The sequence below is a fragment of the Protopterus annectens genome, chromosome 15.part0 (assembly GCF_019279795.1).
Source record: "Protopterus annectens isolate FY-2018-M chromosome 15.part0, PAN1.0, whole genome shotgun sequence".
In the NCBI taxonomy this organism is placed as follows: Eukaryota; Metazoa; Chordata; order Ceratodontiformes; family Protopteridae; genus Protopterus; species Protopterus annectens.
In genome coordinates, this window is record NC_056749.1 from 657,981,555 (window position 1) to 657,997,725 (window position 16,171).

At 40.7% G+C, this 16,171-nt stretch overlaps 1 protein-coding gene across 2 annotated transcripts in view; it reads right to left on the minus strand.

Annotated features, from left to right (window-relative positions):
- GPC4 (glypican 4) overlaps window positions 1-16,171 on the minus strand; it is a 1,151,560-nt gene that overhangs the window by 259,783 nt on the left and 875,606 nt on the right. The window lies entirely within an intron of this gene.

Sequence of the window (16,171 nt, forward strand, 5' to 3'; positions counted from 1 at the left end):
AGAAATTAATGCAGTGGCCTATCCATTTTGAAATAGTCTGCTTTGAAATGGCTTTTCCTTGGGAACCTGCAGCATATGCCACTAAGAGTTGCTCAGTCTTTCTGAAGGCTTTAGTCTTGTCCAAGTAAAAGTGTAGCTGTCTGTTTATGTCCAAAGTATGCAGAAGTCTCTCCCCCCTTATTCTGTGGGTTTGGATAAAAGGTAGGCAAATGTATTGTTTGGTTAAGAGCCATGCTGGACACAACCTTAGGCATAAATGTCGGGTTTGTCCTTAGAGAAACCCTGTCCTGATGGAAAATAATAAAAGGTTCCACAGCCATTAGTGCCTGTAACTCTGAGACTCTTCTTGTTGAAGTTACTGCTAGGAGAAGAGCGGTTTTCCATGACAAGTATTTTATCTCTGCTATATTGGCTGGCTCAAATGGAGGCAGTGTGAGTTTTTCCAAGACAAAATTGAGGTCCCACGTAGGTATTGGAGCTCTCCTTGGAGGCCTTATGTTTTTGGCCCCTCTGAGAAACTGTCTTAGCAGTGGATGAGAAAAAATAGGTGGGTCCGTATTGTAATGAGCTGAAATGGCAGAGGCATGGATCTTAATTGATGAGAAGGATAGGCCTTTGTCCAGCATCTGAGTTAGGTATTGCAAAATCTGAGGAATATTTGGTTCAAGCGAGTCAATTCTCTGTGTTTGGTTCCAAGCACAGAATCTCTTCCATTTTTCTGCATAAGATTTTCTGGTGCTGGGCTTCCTGGCCTCCAAAATAACATCCATAACTGATTTAGAGAGAGGTGTGTTCTGAATGATTACATTATCTGCCATGCAGCCAGATTTAGGGTTCTCAGTTGGCTGTGCAGGATCTGATTGTTCTGTTGGGTCAGCAAATGAGGTATTAGTGGCAATGTCTAGGCTGGGCCTTGAGACAAGCTCTTTAGGATTTGAACCAGTGCTGGCGTGGCCAGTCTGGGGCAATCAGTATCATTTTTGGCTTCTCTTGTCTGACCTTTAGGAGTACCTTGGAGAGGAGAGGCAGAGGAGGGAAGGCATATACTGTAAGGGCTTTCCAGCTGAAGGAAAGGGCGTCCACTTTCCATGCTTGCTTGTGGCAAGTCTGAGTGCAGAATCTCTGTAGCTGGCAGTTGTGAGGGGAGGCGAATAGATCTATGTCTGGGCATCCCTATTTTCCTGTTATGGTGAAGATTTGTGGATCCAGTTTCCACTCGTGAGGGCCCATGAGGTTTCTGCTTAGCTCGTCTGCCAAAGTATTTGTCTTTCCTGGCAGGAATTGTGCTTGCAGATGTACTTGATAAGTCAATGCTGTGTTCCACAAGGTCATGGCTTGCCTGCAGAGGGGTTAGAAATGTGTGTCCCCTTGCTTGTTTATTTACCACATGACTGTAGTATTGTCCGTCTTTATCAGTAGTTGTCCTGGATGAAGTAGGTCCTTGAAGACTGTCAGGGCATTTTGCACAGCTAGCATCTCTTTTTGATTGATATGAAGATGCATTTGGTTTGTGGGCCATGTGCCCTGAATACATGTTCCTGCCATGTGCACCCCCCAGGCATAATCTGATGCATCTGTTGTTAGTGTCTGCCTGGCAGTGGGTAAGGTGAATGGCTGTCCCTTGTTGTGGTGACAGGCCTGTGCCCACCATTGAAATTCCTGTTGCAGGCAGGGAATGAGAGTAATTACTGTTTCCAGGCTGTGGCAATGTTGAGAACATACACTTTTTAGATACCATTGTAGTTTCCTCATATGCAGTCTTGCATATGGAATTAGTAGAATGCAGGATGCCATGTAGCCCAGAGCCTGCAGAATTTGTCTTGCAGATAACTGGGTCTTTGTTGCCATGTCTTTGAAGTAAGAAGTCAGATGCCTTTGTTTGTCTGGCGTGAGATAAGCCATCTGGACAGTTGTATTTAAGCTTGCACCCAGGAATATTATCTCTTGAGAAGGTACTAGTTTTGAATTCTTTTCATTTACTGTGTACCCTAGGCATGTTAGAAGTCTTTTTACAAACGCCGGATGCTGTAGTAGAATATATTTGTCCTGCTTGAATAAGGCAGTCATCCAAGTAGGGGTATATTTGAATTCCTCTGTCTGCAAAATGCAATTACTGGTGCCAGGCATTTTGTGAAGACCCTGGGCGCAGTAGATAAGCCAAAGGGCAATGCAGAGAATTGGTAGTGCATTGAGCCAGCTATGAATCTGAGATATCTTCTGCAAGATTGTCTGATTGGCACATGCAGGTAGGCCTCTTTGAGGTCCAAAGTTACAAGCCAAGCCTTCTTCTCCAGCATGGGCAGCAGCTGCTGTAGAGTCAACATTTTGAATTTTGGGACGTCCAGAAAAGTATTTAGAATAGACAGGTCCAGAATTGGTCTCCAGGCTTTGTCCTTTCTTGGTACTAAGAAAAGTCTTGAGTAAAATCCTTGTCCCTGCTCTTGTTGTGGCACTGGCTGAATAGCCCCCATGTCCATGAGAGATGAAACTTGTTTCTGTGCCTCTGCCCATTGATTGCGTGGTAGGTCTGGCATACCTTTTGCCTTTGGAAGGGTGTGAAAGTGGAACCTGTAGCCCTGAGAGACAATATTTAAGACCCATTTGTCCTGAGTGATCTTGTGCCAGTTTTGTGAAAAAAGTGCTAGCTTTCCCCCTAAGGGTGCTGCCAAAAAATAAGTGCTTGGCATTGGCAGAGGGAAGTCATTGGGACTGTTTTCTATAAGGCTGTGATTTGTCTTCTCTGCTTTTGGAGGTAGAAGCACCCCATTGTTTGGGCCTTTATGAGCCCTGGGGCTGTTGCCTGCCTCTAGGGCATCTGAATCTGCCTCTTTGTGGTCTGTCTGACACTGGAAAGGACCAATTCCTAGAGGGCCAGTTCCTGCTAAATCTGGGTGGCTGTACCTGTAAGAAATCCTTTACTATCTGCATAGATTTTGCCTTATCCTCCATTTTCTTTAAAACCTCCTCTGCTTTAACACCAAACAAAGTATCATGCTGTAATGGAGCATCCAATAATTTTGCTTTAATATGATCAGGCAGATTCTGTTCCTTTAACCAAGCATGTCTTCTAATAACAGAACCTGTAACAGCGGCCCTGCATGAGGCCTCCAGTGAATCATAGCCACATTGCAAAGTATGTTTTCCCACTTGTTCAGCTGCATGCAATAAATCCTGCAAATCTTTGTTCTCAGAACATTCAGAATTTGCCAACATTTTTTGTTTTAACAAAGACATTAAGTATTGCTGATATTTGAGCATATGAAACTGACAATTTAAAGCCCTTACAGCCAAGGTAGCAGAAGTGTAAACTTTTTTCCCCCATCTGTCCAAAGCACTAGAATCTCTGTCTTAGGGGACAGGGTTTTTGGCAGAAGCAGCCTTGACCCCTTTGGGACCCTGTGAGATAGTTTCTGGGTCAGCAGCAGGGTTTTTGTAAAGAAATTTATGGGAGTCTGGGACCCTGTAGTACCTGTCCGGCTTAACAGGGGCAGGAGGTAAAGAGTCTGGAGACAGGCCGGACTCTGAAAAAACATCATCTACTATGTCTAGAACAGGGGGAATTGCAAGAGGTCTGTGCTGAGGAAGTAAAAGAAAGTCTCTAAGCCTTTTCTTAGAATTGGAATAATCCTGGCTCTTCCAATGGAAATGCTCCCTCATGGTATGCAGGGTTTCCCCAAAAGAATAGTCCTCAGGAGGAGAAGCTGAAGGAATACAATCTTCAGCATCAGAATCCTCATAGGGAGGAACAGAATATCCCTGATCAGAAGAGGAATCAGAGGAAATGGAAACCTGATCAGAGGAATCATATTCAGTGTATTGCCTAGGCCCTCTTATCAGGAGGGGGATGGGAACCCCTGATCAAAGTAATTAGGTCTTCGGCCATTTTCAGCATCTGTTTCTTAGGCATAGAAGCCTGTCCTGGAGAATGCTGTACTGATTTCCTTGTCTTTAAAACTGTTTTAGACTTTGTCTTGGATGCTGAAGTAGCCTTTATATAAAGTTGTGTAGGTCTGAAGACACCCTCAGAAGCCGATGCCTGCTTAGCGGCTCCAGACCCATCTGAGGGGTTAATTTCCAAAGGGCCAATACCTTGAGTATCCAGAGGCCTAGCTGACTCCACGTGGGAGTCGGAGGCGGCCTGTGGCTCTGAGGTAGCGGGAGTCAGGGGCTGCGAAAGCGCCTCACTGAGCACCGGTGAACCGGCGACTGGCCTAGAAAAGGCTTAGTCGTCGGTTTTGGACCTCGGATGCTTGTCCTTGTCTTTATCCTTGCATTTTTTTATGAATTCCGGTCATCGGTTGTTCTGACGGCATTATGTAGTTAAACTTTCTGCCAAAATAATGAAAAGCGAAATCGTACCGATGCTTAATAGTGCGTTAGTTAAATCTAGCACAAAACCGACAACTAGCAACGTTGTGGTCAGGGCCTAGGCAAGGAATACAATAAGAGTGGAAATCCTTATGAGGTATTTGCTTCCCACAAGAAATACAATTGTTAACTTTTTCTGACATTGGTCTGGAGCAAGAAAAAAAGTTTACCCAACGGGGTACTTAGCTTTATTGAAGACTTCGGATCTGAAATTCGATTTTGAAAATGTCAGGAGTCGGCCGACCGGCACTTGTGAACTGCTTTTGCTTCGGGCACTGCATGGCAAGAAAGACTGGAGAAAATGGCATTGGCTGCATCTTTTATACCCCTGGCATGCTGACGTCAGGGAAGAGGCGACAGCAACCGACGCCATACCAGGACTTTGGAATTCAGGCCGACTGCGGGTAGCCTGCCAGCAGGATAACCCAAGTGTAATGACTGCAACAGTGAAACACGATGAACATCTATCGTTTAGAGTCATTTCTTTTGAATAGGTTTTATACATTTAAGTTTGTCCTACTAATAAAGAAAACAGTGTTCTACAATCTTCCATAGTACTGTTTTCAGTTTATTGTTAGTAATGCTAAAACCCGAACGCATGCCCTAATGTTATGTAGTTGATGGGGCTGTATAAACTACACAGTAGCAGGGAAGATTCTTCTATTGTGACTAAATGTATTAAGGGATATAGTTCTCAAGCTGAAGTCAATATTAATAGGTATATAAATGTAAAATCAGATTAGACTCTACTACCACAAATTATATACATATTTCTGATGGTTAAAAGATCAGTAAGCATTTTATGAAAAGAAAAAAAAGAAAAAAACATGCATGCACACACACACACACACACACACACACACACACACACACACACACACACACACACACACACACACACACCATTTTTCTTGCCTAGACAGGGAAGAGGCTTCCTTGGATGTATGTGCCTGGGGTGTGGGTGGCACATGTGGATTTGCTTTTATGGAAAAAAGAAAACTTTTTATTTATGCCACAGTATATGTATGTGAATTTGGTCTTACAGTGGAGGACAGACATTTTATTTATGCTACAAGCTGTAATATATGCATGTCTTAAAGAGATATCACAACTAACTCCATTTACTCAAACAAAATTGTTTTACGGCTTAACAATGTTTTACCACTTTCAGAATAGGATCTTCTTTAATGCACTTAAGGTTAAGAATAATGTGTTTGAAAAAAATCACATAGAACTTTTAGAAATGTAATCATGTGGTCACATGATGGGGCTTTTAGTTTCATTAATTACACATAACAGTGATTATTTTCCAAAGAAGTTCAGATGACCGAAACTGAATGAGAAACTATGTCTCATTTGTTGGTATTGAATTAAAAAAAAAAGTTTAATGAAAAGCAAGTGTGGAGATTTTGCTTAAAAAAAATCTGATGAGCATGCTGGGCACAGTCTGTAAATATCACCATAGCAAATGCAAAGGCTCAGTGTGAAATATCTCGGTGCCCAAAAGTAAGTGATGTATTCTTCCTATCTCTACTACTAACACTGCTGCACATTTTGTGCAAACAAGAAACGAGAATTTTACTGCAGTAGTACTGCAGTGTGTGAACATACAATTGACAGCCTTTGGGGAGCATTCTAAGGACATGATATATTTAGTTAAGTTCTTTGAAGGGCTTTCACTATCACTAGAATACAAGATATGGCCCAGCTCTAACAGACAAATGAATGAAAAACAGCATTTGGCAGTTGTCCCTGTCATTTGGGTTACTAACAGCACTGGGTCTCCTCTGAAAAGAAGACACTGGTCTAATGGGACTAAACCTGTTAACAAATACATAAATAAAATAAAAGACGTTTTGATGCTATCAATGAGCATCTTTAGATGTGCTTCAAGCAGCTAAACAGTAGGGGAAGAACAGTAATCAGATGCTTGAACCACTTAAAAAAAAAAAAAAAAAGTAACTGAAGTAAGCAAAAGCAGATGACATGCCTTTCAAGAACATCATGGACTGACATACATTAGTGTTTTTCCCAACAAGGTGTTATGCTATTTGGTACCAGCTGAACAGTGACCTTCTTCAATTTTTTTCTGATCACTACATGCTCTGTGTTTCTTAATTCCTATCATTACAAAGGCTAGACTTTGCATATGTAGATAGACAGACAGACAGATAGATAGATACACTGAACTGATTGAGAAATATCCTTGCTCACCTTTCTTGGTAACAGAAGCATTTTATCAACTAATTTATCTTGAGTGACAACGTTGTACGCTGTGCCATCATTCTGTCTTGTACATTTGCATTACAATTGATGATATTACTTGTCGATTGTGCACATCACTGATGGTCAGTATATTGACTTACTAAAGTTAAAACGTGGAACATTGACAAGTTATGAGACACTCTTTTGCAGGCTAAACCAACAGCAAGTGTGAACGCCCCCTGCACATCCCCACCCCCTACTAATTACATATACTAACACGGAGGTGGCACTGTCCCCAGGAAAAGGGAATACTCCCCCTACCAGGGAATTGTTGACCTTGTGTACAGACGAAATCTCTGTTTCTGCTGCCCAAATGTTGTCGCCATTGTGCATGTACAATTACTAAGACAGTCGCTATAATAATATATATCTATATGTATATATCTATCTATATCTATCTATATGTATATATAGATATATATATATATATATATATATATATATATATATATGAAAGTCAGTTCATGGTCAGTCACTGTCCCTTGAGACTACTGACTGTTGGGGCCATTGAAAGGCAAACTAGTGCATCAAGTAGGAGATAAAAAGTAGCTAGAAATCCAAAACAAAGTAGCAAACAAATAATTTCAGCTGTGGAGATTAATCCAGAAAATAAGCGCTTTCAGAAAAAAATAGTTACTTTATTTTTTCTGACAATGCCTACTAATTTTCCGGATCCATGCCCACAGCTAGAGTTATTGGTTTGCCATTGAAAGGCAGCTACAAACTCAGATTTACTTATAAAATGCAAAATATAAAGAAACACAAAATTATTGCATATTAAAAAAGTAAAACCTCAATGCTGGCAAACCTTCATACTGCTCCAGCAACTATTTTATGAAGCCAAGTATTCCTGATCTTACTTCTACACTTTAGCAGACTCCTAACTACCTGAAAAAGTTAGTTGAAGATGCCACATTGTTGACATTTATCTTTCTATCTAGTTCTAAAAATGCTTTGTTTTTATACCTTCAGGTGTATAAGAACAGAGTTAAAAATCTATAAAACGTAAGTAAAAAAAAAAAGAACCAAACTAAGACAACTATATAAAAACTCCTAATTACAGCCTTTTAAAGATATGGCCACAAGAGGCCAGTGTTAGCCTACAGAATCCAAGGAATGGCTTTTCTCCAAGCCAAAACCAGGCAATAACACCTAACAATTTTGTACTGGAGTTGAAGTCCAGATTTCATATTTATATTCTCAATGACTGACTTTTTTAAGAATTCTAATAAACTACATAGTTATTTTTTTAAACATACAACCGTAATGTATTTATTTTGATCTACATTGTTTAAAGGCATCTCATCAAGTTCTCAAGAAGAATGTCTTGCGATATTTCCTTACACCTATTGCACAAAACCACTTGAGAAAAAGGCAGAGGTCATGTGTGCATTTACATACATTAAATATTTATGGTAAACCCGTTTTATCTTTTTTTAGCTCATCTCTGGCTATGACCTCTCAGTTAGGGTCCTAAAAGTCATGCCAGGTAAACAACAAGTGCACAATATACATACAAGGGTAACGTTTACATATGGGACAGAACTTCCCCACGAAATACTAATATTTTTCCTTTTCTATAATCTTCAGAGAATTAAACTATTAGGTACATAGAGTGCATTCCTTTCTATGCACAGTATATAAATACTATGATTTCATGAGCACCTAACCTCTCTGAGATTTTGTACCATAAAACTGCTAGTGTGCAGTGCTCTGATAAAAAGCAGATGCCAAGATTTTTTTATAACAGTCTATGTCCCACCCACCACATTCGTTTTTAATATTTAAGCAGTAGTTGTGGGTGCATGCATGTGTGACACAGAACAAAAGACTGTGCAACTTAATTCTCTTTCCCCCATTGGCTTCAAAATTCTGCAGATAGTAGTAGCTTTCCACTGGGTCACTCCAGGAGTAGGCTGCCACTTGTAAGAGTGAATGAGTTACTATACACGTCTCTCAATGATTACTACAAAGTTGCTTAACAAATGGTCACGGTATGATCGTCTGCAGCATGAATGGACTATTAAAGAAACAAAGGAAGCTACATACCAGTGCAGATTCAGAAACTAATTCATTTGCTTCAGCTGCGTGTTCATCTATACATCCTGGGACTATGGCTAATGATGTTTGTCTAATTCTGCTTTTCTTTATACAGTACTAACTTCAACGGCTCAATGCTGTGTTTGGGCAAAATTACAAAAACTGCCCCGTTCCATGAATGTTCTGCTTCAGCCTTTGCTTCTGTCTAAATTTACATCATTTTTACAAAACGCTCTGAAATAAATGTGAAGGTACAGCTGTATCTGTTTTTCTTTTTCTTAATGTTATGTAGGGAATTGCTACAGGCAGCGTACTGTGGCATTTTGCCTTTTCCTAGAATACTAAAAGCCACAGCACTGAGTAGGTGGCAGCATAATGCCACATTTTATACCACTGCAATTTTCCTCTTGCTAAAAATGGCAAATTACATGCCTTATGAAGAAATTATTTTTTGAGAATATACTCATACTGTAGTATTTTATGTTAAGCAACATGCAATTTGTTTGCTTTAAAGATACTTTCTTGGCAGGAAAGAGATATCCATCATCTCTGGGGACTTCAACAGTATGGAAAGATAATGTACAGTTCTTAAAGAACTGCATACTTCAGTTTATATGACTGGCGTGACAATTGACTTTGAAAGAAACCTCAGAAAGGCTTACTACTCCTGACAGCCTAAGGAAATCATACACTAAACTGCTAGTACACTAATTGCGATAAACCATATTTTGCAACATTGCTAAATGGAGTAAACAAAGCAGCACCTCTCTGCTAATGCACGGAAAATACCTCTGCTTTACTTCTCATAAACAATAAAACAGAGAAGTGTTACTCAAACATCCTTGTGAACTATCACACAGTCTTGCTTCCTTACGTATTTAAAAATCTTCTGCACAACCATAAGGATTAGACAGTGACCTCTGAATGCCAAGTTTTGGATGAGCTTTACTTGGTCTCACCATCAGTTGTAAAGTCCCCCCCAACCCTGCTATTGAAATAAACATATGGCTATTGCTCATCAAACATCAGTGGCTTTCCATAGTACTCTATTTGGCAACAGAAAGGAAGAAAAAAAGTCAGTCTTAAGTTAAAACATTATTTTTTTTTTTTTTTTTTTTTACAGTTAAGTGCAAGCAGTTGCATTTGAAAAAAAAAAAAACTTCCTGAATAGCCATAACAAGTTGCACCTAGTAATGTCATTTAATTTGCTAAGTAGTACCCTGGTACTACCTGGCTAGAGTATCTTTTCCTCAAAATATTTGGTCCCAATATTGTTTTTAAAATTAAAGAAAGTGCTTAGAAAGTCATCTGGTGGCCTAACCTGGTAAATGAGAGTTTGTAAAACCTGTGGGGCTTTTCTCAGCAGACCTCTGTTGAAAAGGTGTTTTGGCCCAGTTAGACTTTCCTGTCAAATAAAATGCAAATATGTAAATAAAATCGAATGGCCAAATACCCACTTGTCTCTACGGAATAAAGGAAGTCCTGCAGCCGTTCTAGAAGTCTACTCTGCACCTAGAAAAGCACTGATGGTTTATGAATATCCCACAGGAGGAGTGTGGGATGGTTACCTGCCAAGGAGGAGTCCGAACGAAAATCCAGGAAGTAAAGGTTCATGAATTATACATTATCTAAATTGTACAGCTACTCCCCATTAGCCCTCAAGTGATTTTGTTTTGAATGAAATCCCAAACTCGTAATTCGAAAGAAAAATACCTTAAGATGTGTTGTTCAGTTAATTTTAGGAGAGCTTCTTGTTTTTGTTGATATACTCACAAACAATCATATCTGTTTGCGCAACACCCCCGGTGACATTTACTTTGTGTTGATTGATCTGCAGTTCTAATATTAATGCAGTGACCTGCAAAATTAGACACAGACAAACATACAGAGAAAGCCCTCCTCTCTGGCATTCTAAATCACAGAAATGAAAGGATAATACTAGCTCTTGAGACCCAAACCAAAGACCACCAGCATCCCATGGTGGCATTACTGACACTGGACTAATAAGAACATCTGGACAGAAAGGTGACAGTTTCCCCTCAAGAGTATTATCCATTCAGCTATGATATAATATAGTGAACTGTAGTAATTTGTGCCAGCTTCTGGGTCAGCAGATATGCCAGTGTGGAAATGAGGCAAGTTATTTTATTCATTAGAAAGACATTTAAAATCGAAGACTTCAGTTTGTAGTGTTACAAGTAGATTTTTTTTCAGATTAAAAGAACAATTGGAATACAAAATTATAAATCAGGAGAAAATTTCATAACCAAGTAGATTTTAAACAAATCATAAAAAAAAATATCACAAGGCAGGGGTACATAAGGAAAATGTTGCAAAAGAAAAATGGTACAGAAAAAAGTCTGGAGAATCCCAGCCTGCCAACATCTGACAGAATAACACAGAGATGCAATCTCACATTAGAAGAGACAGGCAAGTCCAATTTCAGAATTTTACAAGGGGCGGCATGGGGGTGGGGGGGTTAAGCAAAAAATGTGAAACTGTTTTATTAACACTCATAGCAGGAGATGAGGTTTATAAAATATAAGAAGCCAATGCAGGACACATTAAACAAGCTAGACTGAGGTTTGGAAAAAGGCAGAACATGAAATATCTAATAATTAAGTCCAAGTCAGAAAGATGATTCCAGATGTGTATTAGCTACAAATTATGAGTGGACAACTCCTAATACAAAAATAACAGCAAAGACATTAAACATAAGCAGCAGTGAACGTGTAAAAGAAAGCAACGGGGAGCCTGAAACCATAGATAAACTGCTGGACTACAGTCACTCAATACAGCTAAGCCCGGATAATATATAGAGGAAGAAAGCTGCAACAAACAAACAAAAAAGATAGCCGATGAAGCAAAAAAAATTAAAATTGAAGAAAACTGTGATAAAGTGAATGATGTAGGTAGAATAGCGGCAGATATAAATGTCACCAGAAGAAAAATTTACAACAGACAACACATTTATTGTGGAGAAATAAGTGTATAGCCTTGGGTGAAAAAGTTACGTACAAAATGTAAAAATAAAACATTAGCTCAAGTGTACACATCCAGAAAAGCAGAGTACAAAACAGAAAAAAAAACATTTACATACATCAAGAAACAATAACATGCAAAAAGTAAAAAGTGATGACAAACAAAGAAATGGGGAATGTGAAGATGGAAGGGGTACTTGTTTATACAAATAATCAAAAATGTTAATGAAGAAATGTGATGAATGTCAGTGACCACACAGAAGATACTACTACACATAGGACCTTCGGTTAATACAGTATAGAATGAGATACAAGCATGGAGAAGATAGCCGGAATTAAATAAAGCCAGGAGAAATGTCAGCTTGTCCAATTCAAAAACAGTTGTTTCCACTTCAAACTGATTGGAAGAAGCATTTATAGCAAATGGCAAAGTCAGCAGAGCAATTTTTCACATACAACAGGGAAGGGAATTCAACTTCATGTCATGTTTACTAGTCCACTATTCCTTGCTAATTTGTGTTTTCTCTATAACAATAGAAGGGGAAAGACAGTGAAAAAGATGAGATAGCAGAAAAACGTGGGAACATTAAAGAATGTACGGTAAAAATGAGCCTGGGAATGGTTATGTAGCTTATAAATGCCTGTCCCACAATGTCCTATTTGGATACAGGACATCACAATTCTTTTGGGAAAACTTGGCTAGGCTTAGAAAGGCCCCTTTGGTTGTTGGCCTAGTAGAAATCTATGGCTCTATGAATGCATGTGAAACAAATACAGACTGCTGCATAGAGCTAATACAGTGCCAAACTTGACCATTCAAGCAAAGATGCTATAATTGACTACTTTTGTTCATCAGTTCCTACTGAGCAGTGTTCATAGCAAAGATCAGTGTTGTAGCTGGAAAAAGGTAACTTAGACAATCCCTAAGCTGGCAGCTCTCTCAACCAGATCAGAGGAATTAAAATCCTCCAGAATTTGGGGCCATTTCTACTTAACAAATGGCCCCTTTGCCTTTTCTCAGAAATGTAGTAACACAAACGCAATTCAGGCAGTCTACCATTTAAGCAACTAAGATTCAGAAAGTACAGTTGTGTACACTTACTATTACTGTAGATGTTCGACTGTATTCACTGTTGCAATCATCACACTTGAGTTATCTGCCTGCAGGTAACCCTCAGTCGGCCCGAATACAAGAGTCCTGGGATTTCTGCGTTGGATGCTGTCACTTCTTTCATGACATCAGGTTGTCAGGGGTATAAAACAGGCAGCCGACACCATTACATCAGTTTTTCTTGACCCAGATGTCAGGAGCCCCCCAAATAGGAAGCTAGTATATGGTGTGGAACACCACCAGTAAAAAGTAAATACCACTGCCATAATAAATGGCCATATAGAGGATAGGTAAAAAGGATAGAGAAAAAAGTACAGTTTTGTACCTACCATAAATGTAGATGTTCCGAGTGTTCACCCTGCTGCAGTCATCACACTTGGGTTATCCTGTCGTCAGGCAGTCTCGCAGTCGGCCTGAGTTCCAAAGTCTTGGTCCGGCATCGGTTGCTGTCGCTTCTTCCCTGACGTCAGTGTGCCAGGGGTATACAAGAGGCATCCAACACCATTTTCTTCAGTTTTTCTTGACACAGATGTCAGGTGCCCCCCCCCCCCAATAGGAGGTCACTACATAGTAGCAATAATAAGCAAAACATACCTCCAGCTATAAGCAAATACACCCTAAAGGTTGTATCAGATATAAAGGCATAGAAAGGTTTCAGTTAGATCAGAGGGGATGGAGGGAGGGTAACCTGGACTGCAGCAGGGTGAACACTCGAACATCTACATTTATGGTAGGTACAAAACTGCACTATGTTCATCGTGTTACCCTGCTGCAGCCATCACACATGGGTTGAATCCCAAAGCTAAGGATGGGAGGTGGAATCAAACAGGGTTAGAAGAGGCTAGTAGGCCCTGCAAAACTGCAGTGGCGAAGCCAGCTCTAGTCTTAGAGAATAGTGGTAAGTGATAGTGTTTGGTGAAGGTGTGTACTGAACTCCAAGTTGCAGCTTCCAGAATATCCTTGCTTGGCACCCCCCTGAGGAAGGCTGTAGATGTAGCTGCTGCCCTGGTGGAGTGGGGCCTTATGCTAGCAGGAACTGGTTTTCCATGATGGATGTAGCAAAAACATATGCGATGTCCTATCCATTTTGAAATGGTCTGTTTTGAGATAGCCTTTCCTTGTGATGCTGTAGCATAGCATACAAAGAGCTGGTCAGATTTTCTGAAAGCCTTAGTTTTATCCAAGTAGTAACGTTGCCTGTGAATGTCCAATGAGTGCAGGAGTCTTTCTCCTTTGTTCTGTGGATTTGGGAAAAAAGTGGGTAAATGGATGGTTTGATTTAGAGTCACACTGGATACCACCTTTGGCATAAAGGAGGGGTTAGTTTGTAGAGAGACTCTGTCTTGATGGAAAATGAGGAAAGGCTCTACTGCCATTAGTGCCTGTAGCTCTGAGACTCTTCTGGCTGAAGTAATTGCTAGCAGCAGGGCAGTTTTCCATGATATAAACTTTAAATCAGCTGAGAAAGCTGTCTCAAAAGGTGGTAGCGTAAGCTTTTCCAGAACAAAGTTGAGGTCCCAAGTTGGCGTTGGTGCTCTCCTGGGAGGCCTTAAGTTTTTGGACCCTCTGAGGTACTGCCTTAGAAGTGGATGTGAAAATAAGGGAGGATCCATGTTGTAGTGAGATGAAATAGCTGAGGCGTGGATTTTAATAGATGAAAAGGAAAGTCCTTTGTGTAACATCTCAGTTAGATATTGTAGAATCTGAGGTATGTCCGGCTCAAGGGGATTTTGGCCTTTAGCTTGGTTCCAGGCGCAAAATCTTTTCCTTTTGTCTGAGTAGGCTTTCCTGGTGCTGGGCCTCCTGGCCTCCAGAATGACATCCATAACAGCTTGTGATAGCGGAGCTGGCTGGTTGTTTAGGTGATTTGCCATGCAGCCAGATTAAAGGTCTTGAGCTGGCTGTGTAGAATCTGACTGTCTTGCTGTGTGAGCAGATGAGGAAGTTGTGGTAAAATCCATGGTGGGCCATGGGCCATGTTTCTTAGTAGTGGGTACCAGTGCTGGCGTGGCCAGTCTGGGGCAATGAGTATCATTTGTGGTCTCTCCATTCTGACTTTCAAAAGCACCTTTGTTAGAAGGGGCAGTGGAGGGAAGGCATATACTGTCAACATTTTCCAACTGAATGGAGTGAGTCCACTTTCCAAGCTTGATGGTTGAATGACAAACAGGTCTATGTCTGGGCACCCCCATTTTTGAGTTATTGCAAATACTTGTGGATCCAGTTTCCACTCGTGGGGATCCATGATGTTCCTGCTTAGGTCGTCTGCCAATGTGTTCTTTCTTCCTGGCAGGAATTGTGCTTGTAATTGAACTTGGTAAGTCAGTGCTGTGTTCCCCAAGGTCATTGCTTGCTTGCATAGAGGGTAGGAGTGTGTACCCCCTTGCTTGTTTATGTACCAAATTACTGTGGTATTGTCTGTCCTTATTATAAGTTGTCCTGGATGTAAGAGGTCCTGGAAGGCTGTCAGAGTATTTTGTACAGCTAGCATTTCTTTTTGATTGATGTGCAGATATGTTTGATCTGAAGTCCATTTGCCTTGAACGCACTGTCCTGCCATGTGTGCCCCCCAGGCATAGTCCGATGCATCTGTTGTCATAGTTTGCCTGGCTGGGGGAAAGGTGAAAGGCTGACCCTTGTTGAGGTGACATGCCTGTGACCACCATAGAAACTCGTGTTGAAGGCAGGGAATGAGAGGTATCATTGTTTCCAAGCTGTGGCTGTGTTGAGTCCATACGCTTTTCAGGTACCATTGTAATTTCCTCATATGCAGTTTTGCAAATGGTATTAGTAGTATGCAAGATGCCATGAATCCCAAGGCCTGCAGAATTTTTCTTGCAGGGAGTTGGGTCTTTGTTGCCATTATTTTGAAGTATTGAGTTAGTTGTAGTTGCTTGTCTGGTGTGAGATAAGCCATCTGGGCCATTGTATTCAAGCTGGCACCCAGGAATGTCATGTTCTGTGAGGGCACTAGTTTTTATTTCTTTTCGTTTACTGTGTACCCTAGGCAACTTAGAAGGTGTTTGACAAACACAAGATGTTGTAAGAGAATGTCCTTGCTTTCTGCTTGGATGAGGCAGTCGTCCAAGTATGGGTATAATTGAATTCCTCTTTGTCTGCAGTATGCAATTACTGGTGCCAGGCATTTTGTGAAGACCCTGGGTGCAGTAGATAAGCCAAAGGGCAGTGCAGAGAATTGGTAATGGGTTGAACCTGCTATGAAACAGAGGTATCTTCTGCAATTTTGTCCGATAGGGACATGCAGGTATGCCTCCTTGAGGTCCAATGTTACTAGCCAAGCCTTCTTGCCCAACATGGGAAGAAGCTGCTGTAGTGTTAGCATCTTGAATTTGGGTACTTGCAAGTAGGTGTTTAGAATTGAAAGGTCCAGAATGGGTCTCCATGC